The 13,545-nt window shown below is 49.3% G+C and overlaps 1 protein-coding gene across 3 annotated transcripts in view; it reads left to right on the top strand.

Annotated features, from left to right (window-relative positions):
• SMCHD1 (structural maintenance of chromosomes flexible hinge domain containing 1) overlaps positions 1-13,545 on the top strand; it is a 636,391-nt gene that overhangs the window by 268,712 nt on the left and 354,134 nt on the right. The gene's annotated exons all lie outside the window — the stretch shown is intronic.

Raw genomic sequence — 13,545 nt, forward strand, 5'->3', positions numbered from 1 at the left:
CCCATGTCTCTCTCTCTCCACCCCCCTCCCCTCTCCTCCCCTCCCCTCTCCTATCCTCTCCTCCCCTCACCTCCCTTTCAGCAGCTGTCTCATTGGCTGCCTCTGTCCACCTCGTCCTGCGGCTCCTTTAATAATGTCCGAGCCGTATTGTCTCGCCGCACACACATCCGGTGTCACGGCTGCAGGCCGGATCCGGCGGCCCGGCTTTTCGCCGCACGCTGCCGGACCCCACACACCAGATGTGTGAAAGTAGCCTAATTCTTCTCTTTTCTTTGCTCTATTTGTAAACAGGAATCCTCTTTTCCCTGCATTTATCATATCCCTCGTCAACTCCTCTGCCAGGGACTTATGTGGTGACTTATGACTCATGCAAGGAAAATTGACCTCGTGTTTTACATTGAGCTTAGAAGGATTCATCTAGTCAGTTTTTAATCATGTGATGTCATAGACCTAATGGAAAAGAGAAGCATTATCTGGGTAGAAAGGCAAAAGGAGCAATTGTAAGTACACAGTGCTATATAATGATTGCAATATGTTAAGTGGATACAAACTTTGATGGGAGGAGGAGGAGTGCTTCTTTATCCACTTTCCTACATTGGACGTACTATTCTGTCCATGTCACCTGGGACCTAAGTCACATGGGCGGAATAATATGTCACACGCGATCCCCTCGGAGCTTCGCTGATCGCGGCCGGCTGTCAGCTGATTATCACAGCTGACACCCACCCAGCACTATGTGTCAGGGGCGGTCACGGACTGCCCCCGGCACATTAACCTCTGGCACATTAACCCCTGGCACACTGCGCTCAAACATAATCGTAGTGTTCCGGGGCACAGGGAAGAATCGCGCAGGGAGGGGGCTCCCTGCGTGCTTCCCTGAGACCCTCGGAGCAGCGCGATGTGCTTGCACTGCTCCGAGGGTCTCCTCCCTGCAGGCCCCCGGATCCAATATGGCCGCAGGGTCCTGCAGGGAGGCGGCTTCCCCAGTGCCTGCTGACACTAGACAGGGATCTGACACTAGACAGGGATGTCTCCACCTGGGACAATAAAATAAAGTGAAAAAAAAACCATGTGTAAAATTTTTTTTAAAAATTCCTAAATAAATACAGTTAGGTCCATATATATTTGGACAGAGACAACATTTTTCTAATTTTGGTTCTAGACGTTACCACAATGAATTTCTCCTTCGTCTCATTGGGGGACACAGAGACTGTGGGTGTGTGCTTCTGCCGTCTGGAGGCTGACACTAAGTATACAAAAAAAGAGTTAGCTCCTCCTCCGCCGCATACACCCTCGCCCCCAGACCGGGCGTAACTCAGTTTTTGCTTAGTGTCTGATGGAGGCACACGCAGTCTGGAGCTCCAGACTAGATTTTTTTTTTTGGTCTCTTTCTATGAAGATAAGATAGGGGCGACGGATCCTATAGAGAGGGTCCGATCTCCCCAAATCATCAACGGGCGACCACGTGTGAGTAGCCCTCCACGTGTTTTCTCTCCCGCACCGAGGGACACATCTGGGACTTTTCCCCAGACAACCATTTTTCTTTGTTATTTTTCTAAAGAGGTGGCAACGCATCCTGATAAAAGGATTCGGTTCCCCATGAACCCCAGCGGGCGAGCACGTGTGAGTGATCCTCCACGTTGTTACTCTCCTGCAACGTGGGAATGCATTAATGCCCCGACCACCCCTAGGTAGGACACCAGGGGTGGTCCTGGAGGCGCAGGTGAGCCAAGGGAGCGAAGCGTCGAAGACTGGTGCAGTAGCCTCCCCCTCCCGGTCCAGGGATGGGGTTGAGAGCACCACAAGCCCACGGCGCAGAAGCCACAGGGGGGAGGCCCGGCTCACCTCTCTTGTTGATGGGCGTGGAGTGTAGCCAGAGCCCCGTCGGCGGCCGCGCTGTATGGTGAGGCCCGAGCCGCCCGCCCGCCGGCCGACTTCCGGGGGTAGCCGGAAGCCCCGCCCACTAACTTCCTGGGGCGGAGAGCGGCAGGTGCGCTCAGTTACCGGGGAGCTCCCGCCCTCCTCCCTCGAACGCCGCACGTGTAGTGCGGCCAGCGGCGGCCGCGGTCCCCGCTGTATGGGGAGGTCCGGAGTTCCGCGCGCCCGCCGACTTCCGGGGGTAGCCGGAAGTCCCGCCCACTAACTTCCGGGGGCGGAGAGCGGCGGGCGCGCACAGACACCGGGGAGTGCCCCCTTCCCTCTCCTCATTTCCTCGCAAAGTGCGGCCGGAAGCCGCCGCCTATCTCCCGGAGTGCGCCGCAAGTGCCCCGGCGAGTAACGCCGCACGCCCCGTGGAAGAGACGCAAGGTGGACATTACCGGTGGGTGAGTGCAACCCCGTTTCGAGTGCCGCATTAGTGGTCAAGGAAGGGGTTATCCTCCTCCTCCTACCCTACCCTGCAATATGTCTGGCAAAGGGAAAGCTCATTCTTTCCTATATGCTGTTTGCGTTTCCTGTGGGGTCAGGCTGCCTAAGGCGCAGCCAGATAAATTTTGTGAAGCCTGCGAGTCGGAGCGAGCCCAGGAGCCCCCCATTGTTGCAGAGCCCAGAAGTCAGGACCCCCCAGAATGGGTGGTGTCTTTATCACACTCTATGATGTCCCTTACAAGGCAATTGAGTCTCTTCGAGGCCCGGGCAGGGACAAGGATGGTGGTCTGCCAGCAGAAGACAGCTCGTCCACGTCTCAGGACCCTCCGACCGTTAGAGGCCGCTCCAGCACCAGACAAGCTCTTAGCAAAAGAGCTCGTTCCCCGTCGGCCGGACCCTCTGGGGTTTCGGCGGCGGGTATTAGGGCATCTCGTTCCCCGTCGCCGAGCTCGATGAGGGCGAGGAGGAGGGAGAGGAGGCCTGGAATCCAGAAAGCCTGGGATACCAAGACTCGGTGGACAGCCTCATTGAGGCAGTCAACCAGACTTTAGAGATCGAGGACGATGTGTCCACGGCCTCAGGTCACAAGGTCTCCTTCAAGAAGACCAGGCGACCGCATAGAAGGTTTGCCACACATCCGGAGTTCGAGGAGCTAGTCCAGAAACATAGGGAACACCCGGATAAGCGTTTTGCAATGCAAAAAGCGCTGCAAGCGAAGTATCCGTTTCCTCCTGAACTCCATAAAGGATGGGTGGAGTCGCCAGTAGTGGACCCACCGGTATCACGTTTGGCGTCAAGATCACTATTGTCGATACCCAGCGGTTCTTCTATCAAGGACCCAACTGATCGCCTTATAGAGGGGCTTGCCCGCTCAGTGTATGAGGCAGCGGGGTCGGCCCTGGCCCCCTCCTTTGCGGCTACTTGGGTGGCTAAGGCCATGGTTTCATGGGCAGACGCTCTGCATAATGCCCTCCAGGACAGAGATCTGCCTGCGGAGGTCTTGGAGGTTACAAATCAGATATCAGGGGCAAGTGATTTTCTCGTCAGCGCCTCTCTGGACGCGGCCGAGTGTTCTGCTGTGGCAGCAGCAAATGCGATCGCCGTTAGGCGAGCATTATGGCTGAGATTATGGAAAGCGGATTCTATCTCCAAAAAATCCTTGACCTCATTGCCTTTTCAGGGCAATCGGTTGTTCGGTGAGAAGCTTGATAAGCTTATCTCAGAAGCCACGGGGGGGAGGAGTAGTTTCCTCCCGCAGCAGAGGACTTGGCCAGCATTCAGGCAGACACAGAGGCGTTTTCGGCCCTTTCGTAACCCCTGGAGGGGGACTTCGGCCAGAGCATCCACCTCCGCAAATGATGGTCAGATTAGGGAAAGGCAAATCTCTTACAGAGCCAATCCGCTGGGCAGAGGCCGAGGCCGTTTGCCCAGAACGAGGGGGGCCAGATCCCAAAAGCCTCCAGCAAAATGACTCGAGGTGCTTCGTACCTACGGACGACAGGGTGGGCGGACGCCTACTAAAGTTCAGCCACGTTTGGGTCGCAGTGGCACGCGACGCCTGGGTGGCAGAACTGATATCGTCCGGGTACAAGATAGAGTTTGTCGGACTCACGCCACGGCGATTCTTTCATTCCCGGTTTTCCGGAACAGGATCGCAGGCAGAGGGTTTGTTACAGGCCATAATGACGCTACAGCGCAACGGGGTCATTGTCCCAGTGCCGAAAAGCGAAGAGGCACAAGGTTTTTACTCCAACCTGTTTTCGGTCCCCAAAAGAGACGGGACAGTAAGGCCAGTACTAGATCTAAAAATCCTGAACAAATTCATCAGTCAGGCGGTTCCGGATGGAATCCCTCCGTTCGGTCATTGCAGCCATGGATCCAGGGGAGTTCCTGGCCTCGATCGATGTGCAGGATGCATATCTGCACATTCCGATTTTTCCTCCACACCAGAGGTTCCTGCGTTTTGCGATCGGAGGGCGACATTTTCAATTTGTTGCTCTGCCTTTCGGTCTGGCCACTGCTCCCAGAGTCTTTACGAAGATAATGGCGGTGGTTATGGCCATCCTGCATGCTCGGGGCATAACGGTACTACCTTACCTGGACGACCTGTTGGTAAAGGGGCCGTCGTTTCAGGCGTGCCAGGAAAATGTCAGTATCACGCTGGATACCCTGGCCCGTCTAGGCTGGTTAATCAATCGGAGCAAGTCGTCCTTGGTTCCAGCCCAAAGAATCGTGTTCCTAGGCATGATTTTCGATACCTCCCGGGGGCTGGTGATCCTCCCTCAGGACAAGGCGCAAAAAATCAAGCAAGGAGTACGCAACCTTCTGCAGCCGGGCACCAGACCCATCCGGTACGGCATGAGTGTGTTGGGCAGAATGGTGGCGGCGATGGAGGCAATCCCGTTTGCCCAGTTCCATCTCCGTCCGCTTCAGCATGCGCTCTTGTCTGCATGGGACCGGAGGCTGCTTTCTCTCAGTCATCGGTGCAAGTTGTCTCCGCTGGTCCGACATTCACTCCGGTGGTGGACTCGCGACTCGTCCCTGGTCCAGGGGAAACCTTTTCCCCCGGAGCAGTGGTTGGTGGTGACGACCGATGCAAGCCTGCATGGTTGGGGAGCAGTTTTCCAGAGTCACACAGCCCAGGGGCGGTGGTCCATTCAGGAGATAATTCTCCCGATCAACATTCTGGAGATACGGGCAATACGATTGGCCCTGCAGCATTTCCAGTGTTTTCTGAGACACTGGCCGGTGCGCATTCAGTCGGACAATGCTACAGCAGTAGCATATGTCAACCATCAAGGGGGCACGCGCAGCCAGGCAGCCATGCGCGAGGTCGGGCTGGTACTGCGTTGGGCAGAGAAGAACCGCGTGGTAATTTCAGCGGTGCACATTCCGGGAGTCGAAAACTGGGCGGCAGATTTTCTCAGCCGACAGAGGGTCGCGGCAGGGGAATGGTCCCTGCACCCCGAGGTTTTTCAACAGATCTGCCAACGGTGGGGGACACCGGACGTGGACCTTATGGCATCCAGAGAGAACGCCAAAGTACAAAGGTTCGTCGCTCGATCCCTCGACCCGCAGGCAATCGCAGCAGACCCTCTGGTGCTTCCGTGGAGCCAGTTTCGTCTCCCGTACTTGTTCCCCCCGCTACCTCTCCTTCCAAGAGTCATCAGGAAGTTAAGGAGAGAGAAGGTTCCAGCAATTCTGCTGGCCCCAGACTGGCCTCGGCGGGCCTGGTATGCAGATCTGGTTCAGCTAGTGGTGGATGTACCCTGGCGTCTCCCAGATCGGCCGGACTTGCTGTCCCAGGGGCCGATCTACCATCCGAACTTAGGGGCCCTGTGTTTGACGGCGTGGCCATTGAATCTTGGCTGTTAACACAGGCAGGATTCAGGCGCGATGTGGTAGCCATGATGGTGAGTGCCCGAAAGCCTTCCTCGGCGAGAGTATATCATCGGAGTTGGGAAGTTTTTTTCCGTTGGTGTAGGGATCGCGGAGTGGCTCCTCTGGTTTTTTCGATCCGCAACGTACTGGCTTTTCTGCAGGCAGGGCTGGACGCAGGATTGGCTCCGAGTTCGCTCAGAACGCAGATCTCGGCTCTGTCGGTGCTTTTCCAACGAAAGGTCGCTTCGGTCTGGCAGGTTAGGACGTTTATGCAGGGGGTCGCACATTTAGTACCCCCCTATAAGGCGCCGACGGAATCATGGGACCTGAACTTGGTGCTCAGGGCCCTTCAAGAGGCTCCTTTCGAACCGTTACAAGAGGTTTCCTTACCTTACCTGTCCAGGAAGGTCGTTTTTCTGGTAGCTATTACGTCTATTAGGCGGGTTTCGGAATTGGCGGCTTTATCTTGTAAACCGCCGTTCCTGACCTTTTATAAGGATAAGGTAGTTTTAAGGCCAGCTCCTCCCTTCTTGCCGAAGGTTGTCTCTGCATTCCATATCAACGAAGACATTGTCTTACCCTCGTTTTGCCCGGCACTGGTGCACAGGGTAGAAAAGGCATTGCACACCTTGGATCTGGTAAGAGCTCTTAGGAGGTATGTGACAAGGACAGCTCCTTTCCGCCGGACAGACTCTCTATTCGTGATCCCAGAAGGGCGGCGGAAGGGGCTCGCTGCGTCCAAAGCGACTTTGGCCAGATGGGTTCGCCTGACGATCCAAGAATCTTATGAAATTAGTGGCACGCCGGTTCCGGCAGGGATCAAGGCACACTCGGCTCGAGCAGTGGGTGCCTCATGGGCACTGCGACACCAAGCTTCAGCGGAACAGGTGTGCAAAGCAGCTACCTGGTCCAGCTTGCATACGTTTGTCAAACATTATAACGTACATACCCAGGCATCCTCGGATGCATGCCTGGGAAGAAAGATTCTCCAGGCAGCAGTTGCGCACCTCTAATCAGGGGCGCAAAATAGCATGGATTGGGTGAGCTAAGATCCCGCCCAGGGACTGCTTTAGAACGTCCCACAGTCTCTGTGTCCCCCAATGAGACGAAGGAGAAACATGGATTTTTGTGAGTACTCACCGTAAAATCCTTTTCTCCGAGACGCTCATTGGGGGACACAGCACCCACCCTACTAGCCAGTTGGCTTTTGCTTATTTTGAGTTATACAAATCCTTATGTAAGGATCAGGGTGGTCCCTTTTCCAGGCGTATAATTTCTTGCCTGAATTTAAGGCGCGTTCTCCTACTGCTTATGCACTAAACTGAGTTACGCCCGGTCTGGGGGCGAGGGTGTATGCGGCGGAGGAGGAGCTAACTCTTTTTTTGTATACTTAGTGTCAGCCTCCAGACGGCAGAAGCACACACCCACAGTCTCTGTGTCCCCCAATGAGCGTCTCGGAGAAAAGGATTTTACGGTGAGTACTCACAAAAATCCATGTTTTTAACAAAACAATTCAGATGCAGTTGAAGTTCAGACTTTCAGCTTTCATTTGAGGGTATCCACAATAAACTTGGATGAAGGGTTTAGGAGTTTCAGCTCCTTAACATGTGCCACCCTGTTTTTAAATGGACCAAAAGTAATTGGACAATTGACTCCAAGGCTATTTCATGGACAGGTGTGGCCAATCCCTTTGTTATGTCATTCTCAATTAAGCAGATAAAAGGCCTGGAGTTGATTTGAGGTGTGGTGCTTGCATTTGGAAGGTTTTGCTATGAAGGAAACATGCGATCAAAGGAGCTCTCCATGCAGGTGAAACAAGCCATCCTTAAGCTGCAAAAGCAGAAAAAAACCCATCCGAGAAATTGCTACAACATTAGAAGTGGCAAAATCTACAGTTTGGTACATCCTGAGAAAGAAACAAAGCACTGGTGAACTCATCAATGCAAAAAGACCTGGGCGCCCACGGAAGACAACAATGGTGGATGATCGCAGAATAATCTCCATGGTGAAGATAAACCCCTTCACAACAGCCAACCAAGTGAACAACACTCTCCAGGAGGTAGGCGTATCAATATCCAAATCTACCATAAAGAGAAGACTGCATGAAAATAAATACAGAGGGTTCACTGCACGGTGCAAGCCACTTATGAGCATCAAGAATAAAAAGGCTAGACTGGACTTTGCTAAAAAACATCTAAAAAAGCCAGCACAGTTCTGGAAGAACATTCTTTGGACAGATGAAACCAAGATCAACCTCTACTAGAATGATGGAAAGAGAAAAGTATGGCGAAGGCGTGGTACAGCTCTTGATCCAAAGCATACCACATCATCTGTAAAACACGGCGGAGGCAGTGTGGTGGCTTGGGCATGCATGGCTGCCAGTGGCACTGGGTCACTAGTGTTTATTGATGATGTGACAAAGGACAGAAGCAGCCGAATGAATTCTGAGGTATTCAGAGCCATACTGTGTGCTCAGATCCAGCCAAATGCAGCCAAACTGATTGGTCGTCGTTTCATACTACAGATGGACAATGACCCAAAATATAAAGCCAAAGCAACCCAGGAGTTAAAGCAAAGAAGTGGAATATTCTTGAATGGCCAAGTCAGTCACCTAATCTCAACCCAATTGAGCATGCATTTCACTTGTTAAAGACTAAACTTCAGACAGGCCCACAAACGAACAGCAACTGAAAACCACCGCGGTGAAGGCCTGGCAGAGCATCAAAAAGGAGGAAACAGCGTCTGTTGATGTCCATGAGTTCAAGACTTCAGGCAATCATTGCCAACAAAGGGTTTTCAACCAAGTACTAGAAATGAACATTTTATTTACAATTTGTTTAATCTGTCCAATTACTTTTGGTCCCTTTAAAAACAGGGTGACTCATGTTAAGGAGCTGAAACTCCTAAAACCTTCATCCAATTTTAATGTGGATACCCTCAAATGAAAGCTGAAAGTCTGAAGTTCAACTGCATCTGAATTGTTTTGTTTAAAATTCATTGTGGTAATGTCTAGAACCAAAATTAGAAAAATGTTGTCTCTGTCCAAATATATATGGACCTAACTGTAATAAAAAAATATTCCCTAATAAATTCTTTTTTTTTTTTTTTGTAAATAAAAAAATAAAACAAAAGTACTCGTATTTAGTGTTGCCGCGTCTGTAACGACCAGCCCTATAAAACTGTCCCACTAGTTAACCCCTTTAGTGAACCCCTTCAAAAAAAAACAAAAAAAAAAATGCTTTATCATACCGCCGAACAAAAAGTGAAATAACCCACAATCAAAAAGACGGATATGAATAAACATGGTACGGCTGAAAACATCCTCTTGTCCCGCAAAAAACGAGCCGCGACACAGCGTCAGTAAAAAAATAAGTTATAGCTCGCAGAATAAAGCGATGCAAAGATAATTTTTTGTATAAATTTGTTTTTATTGTATAAAAGCACCAAAATATAAAAGATAGAAATGAGGTATTGCTGTAATCGTACTGACCCGAAGAATAAAACCCATTTATCAGTTTTACCACATGCAGAACGGTGTAAACACCCCCCCCAAAGAAATTCATGAAATGCTGTTATTTGTTCATTCTGCGTCCCAAAAATTGGAATAAAAAGCGATCAAAAAAATGTCACGTGCCCAAAATGGTACCAATAAAAACGTCTACTCGTCCTGCAAAAAATAAGACCTCACATGACTCTGTGGGTCCAAATATGGAGAAATTATAGCTCTCAAAATGTGGTGATTCAAAAACAATTTTTACAATAAAAAGCGTCTTTTAGCGTATGACAGCTGCCAAACATAAAATCCTGCTTTAATTAGTAAATCATACCCCCCTTTATGGGAAAAGTAATAAAATAAAAAAGTATTGTATTTTTCGCTTTCTAAGACACACCTCATTATAGGACGCACCCCCAAATTTGGTGAAGAAAAAGAGAAAAAATGTTTTTTTATGTTAAATGGAGGTGTGTTATAATGCCAGTGTCTGTCTTTAAAATCATATACCGTATATAACCCCCATCCTGGCACATTGCCCCCTTGTGCTGGCACATAGCCCCCCCCCGGTCACTATATGCCCCCCTGCTGGCACTCACATGGCCTCCCTCTCTCCATATGCCCCCCTGCTGGCACGCACATGGCCCCCCTCTCTCTATATGCCTCCCTGCTGGTACGCACACGGCCCCCGCGTCCCTATATTCCCCCTGCTGGCACGCATTGTCCCCCCGTCCCTATATTCCCTCCTGCAGGCACACATTTTCCCCCCGTCCATATATTCTCCCCTGCTGGCACACATTGTCTCCCTGTCTTTATATTGTCCCCCCCGTCCATATATTCCCCCCTGCTGGCACACATTGTCTTCACCATCCCTATATTCCCCCCTGCTGGCACACATGGCCCCCCATCCCTATACTTCCCCCCTGCTGGCAAGCACATGATAAAATAACAAACAGTTAACTCACCTTCCCATGATGGCTCCCAGCTCCCCCCGTGGCTTTCCTGTGTCTGCTGACATTCTCTTCCTGTGAGGGCGCGTGCAGCTGCTGCTCATTCAGGCAGCTCATTGTAGCTACAGGACCTTCCATGATGTGACCAATAGGACCTGTGGTCACGTGACTCCCAGTGTTTACTGCGAGTCACGTGACCACAGGTCCTATTGGTCACATCATGGAAGGTCCTGTAGCTACAATGAGCAGCTGCTGCGCGCGCCCTCACAGAAAGAGAATGTCAGCAGACACAGGAAAGCCACGGGGGGAGCTGGGAGCAGGAGCCATCATCGGAAGGTGACTATAGTGACAGGGCGGGGGGGAGGGGGGAAGAGTGCAGGCACATGTAATATGCACCTACCCCTGTCTACCAACTCGGCGCTGCTTCTGCACCGAGGTGATGGACAATGGGTGCAGTTGAATGTTACATGAGCCTAATGAGTGGGAGCACATGACCACCCGCTGTCTCTGCAGCCCACAGCCAGCCCACCCCATCCCCCTGACACCACTCCAGAGCCCCCCCCCACGCTATAGGTCACAGATTCGGATTATAAGACGCTCCCCCCACTTTCCCCCAAATTTATAATCCGAAAAATACGGTATTTATTTCCATTTTCCCGTTAGGGTTAGGGCTAGGGTTATGGCTGAGATTAGGGTTAGGGGTGTGTTGGAGTTAGAATTGGGGGGTTTCTACTGTTTAGGCTCATCAGGGGCTCTCCAAACGCAACATGGCGTCTGATCTCAATTCCAGCCAATTCTGCGATGAAAAAGTCAAATGGTGCTCATTCCCTTCCAAGCTCTGCCATGCGCACAAACAGTGGTTTACCCCCACATATGGGGTATCCGGCCTACTCACAACAAATTGCATATCAACTTTTGAGGTCCAATTTTCTGTGTTACTCTTGGGAAAATAAAAAATTAGGGGCAAAAATATCATTTTTTGTGGGAAAAAATGATTTATTTTTATATCTCTACGTTATAAACTTCTGTGAAACACTTGGGGGTTCAAAGTGCTCACCACACATCTAGATAAGTTCCTTGGGGGGGGGGGTCTAGTTTCCAAAATGGGGTCACTTTTGGGGGGGTTGCCACTGTTCAGGCACATCAGGGGCTCTCCAATTGCGATATGGCACAGATGTCAAATCCAGCCAATTTTGAGTCAAACGGTGCTCCTTCCCTTTCGAGCTCTGCCATGCGCCCAAACAGTGGTTTACCCCCTCATAGGGGTATTAGCGTACTCAGGACAAATTGCACAATAACTTGGGGTCCTGTTTCTCTTGGGAAAATAAAAATTGGGTGTGGAAAGATCACTTTTGTGGAAAAAATGATTTTTTTTTTTAATTTTACGGCTGTACGTTATAAACTTATGTGAGGCCCTTGGGGGTTCAAAGTTCTCACCACACATCTAGATAAGTTCCTTGGGGGGGTCTAGTTTCCAAAATGGTGTTATTTGTGGGGTGTTTCCACTGCTTAGGCACATCAGGGGCTCTCCAAACGTGACATGGCGCCCGAACTCAATTCCAGCCAATTTTGCATTGAAAAAATCAAGCGGAGCTCGTTCCCTTCCGAGCTCTGCCATGCGCTGAAACAGTGGTTCCCCCCACATATCCGGTATCGGCATACTCAGGACAAATTGCACGATAACTTTTGCAGTCCAATTTCTCCTGTTACCCTTGGTAAAATAAAATTGGACCTGAAGTAATTTTTTTGTGAAAAAAAGTTAAATGTTCATTTTTTTTTTTGAAACATTCAAAAAGTTCCTGTGAAGCACCTGAAGGGTTAATAAACTTCTTGAATGTGGTTTTAAACACCTTGAGGGGTGAAGTTTTAAGAATGGTGTCACTTTTGGGTATTTTCTCTCATATAGACCCCTCAAAGTGACTTCAAATGTGATGTGGTCCCTAAAATTAAAATGGTGTTGTAAAAATGAGAAATCGCTGGTCAACTTTTAACCCTTATAACATCCTAACAAAAAAAAAAAAAATTCTTTCCAAAATTATGCTGATGTAAAGTAACCATGTGGGAAATGTTACTTAAGTTTTTTGTGTACCATATCTCTGTCATTTAAGGGCATAAAAATTCAAAGTTGGAAAGTTGCAAAATTTTCAAAATTTTCACCAAATTTCCAATTTTTTTCACAAGTAAACGCAAGTTATATGAATTAAATTTTTACCACTAACATGAAGTACAATATGTCATGAGATAACAATGTCAGAGTCACCGGGATCCATGGAACCGTTCCAGAGTTATGACCTCATAAAGGGACAGTGGTCAGAAATGTAAAAATTGGCCCGGGCATTAACATGCAAACCACTCTTGGGAGTAATGGGGTTAGTATATACTCTATTGTGCTTGTTTTGTTTTTTTGTTAGATTGAATATATAAGTACTTCTAACCCCTTTACGACCTATGATGTATAGGTACGTCATAGGTCACCTCCCCCTCTTTGATATGCGCTCTGTCATTGAGCATTTATGTTTCCAGTCACATGACTGGTTTGATCAGCTGTCATCTTCCCCTAACAGCTGCAGGTGGAATCTAGATCGACCCGCGGCAATTAACATGATAAATGCCCCTGTCAGTCACTGACAGTGACATTTATCATGGATGTGCAGGAAGCGAGTCATAAGACCACCCATCACATGATAGTGTTGCCTCAATGCGTTGTCATGACACCCTGGGGTCTGCAGGAGACCCCTGTGGTTGTCATTGCCACTCTATGAGAACCACCCAGTTGCCCGTGTTCATACCAGATGAGCATTTTTGACTACAATGCCCTGCTTTGTGTTGTTAAAGCAATTAGAAGACTGCAGCTTCAAGTGTCTGACTATTGAGGAAAGCAAAAAGTATAAAAAAAAAAGTTTTTAAAAAAATAAAGTTCAAATCACCCCTTTTTTCCCCCATTCATAATAGAAAATAAATAAAGTATACAGTCATGGCCAAAAGTTTTGAGAATGACACAAATATTAATTTTTACAAAGTCTACTGCTTCATTTTTTCTAATGGCAATTTGCATATACTCCAGAATGTTATAAAGAGTGATCAACTTAACAGCAATTACTTGCAAAGTCAATATTTGCCTAGAAAATGAACTTTATCCCCCAAAACACATTTCAACATCATTGCAGCCCTGCCTTAAAAGGACCAGCTAACATCGTTTCAGTGATTGCTCCATTAACACAGGTGTGGGTGTTGATGAGGACAGGGCTGGAGATCAATCTGTCATGATTAAGTAAGAATGACACCACTGGACACTTTAAAAGGAGGCTGGTGCTTGGCATCATTGTTTCTCTTCTGTTAACCATGGTTATCTCTAAA

Source organism: Dendrobates tinctorius, unplaced genomic scaffold (genome assembly GCF_039654945.1).
Source record: "Dendrobates tinctorius isolate UK_male_01 unplaced genomic scaffold, ASM3965494v1 ptg000171l, whole genome shotgun sequence".
Classification (NCBI taxonomy): domain Eukaryota; kingdom Metazoa; phylum Chordata; class Amphibia; order Anura; family Dendrobatidae; genus Dendrobates; species Dendrobates tinctorius.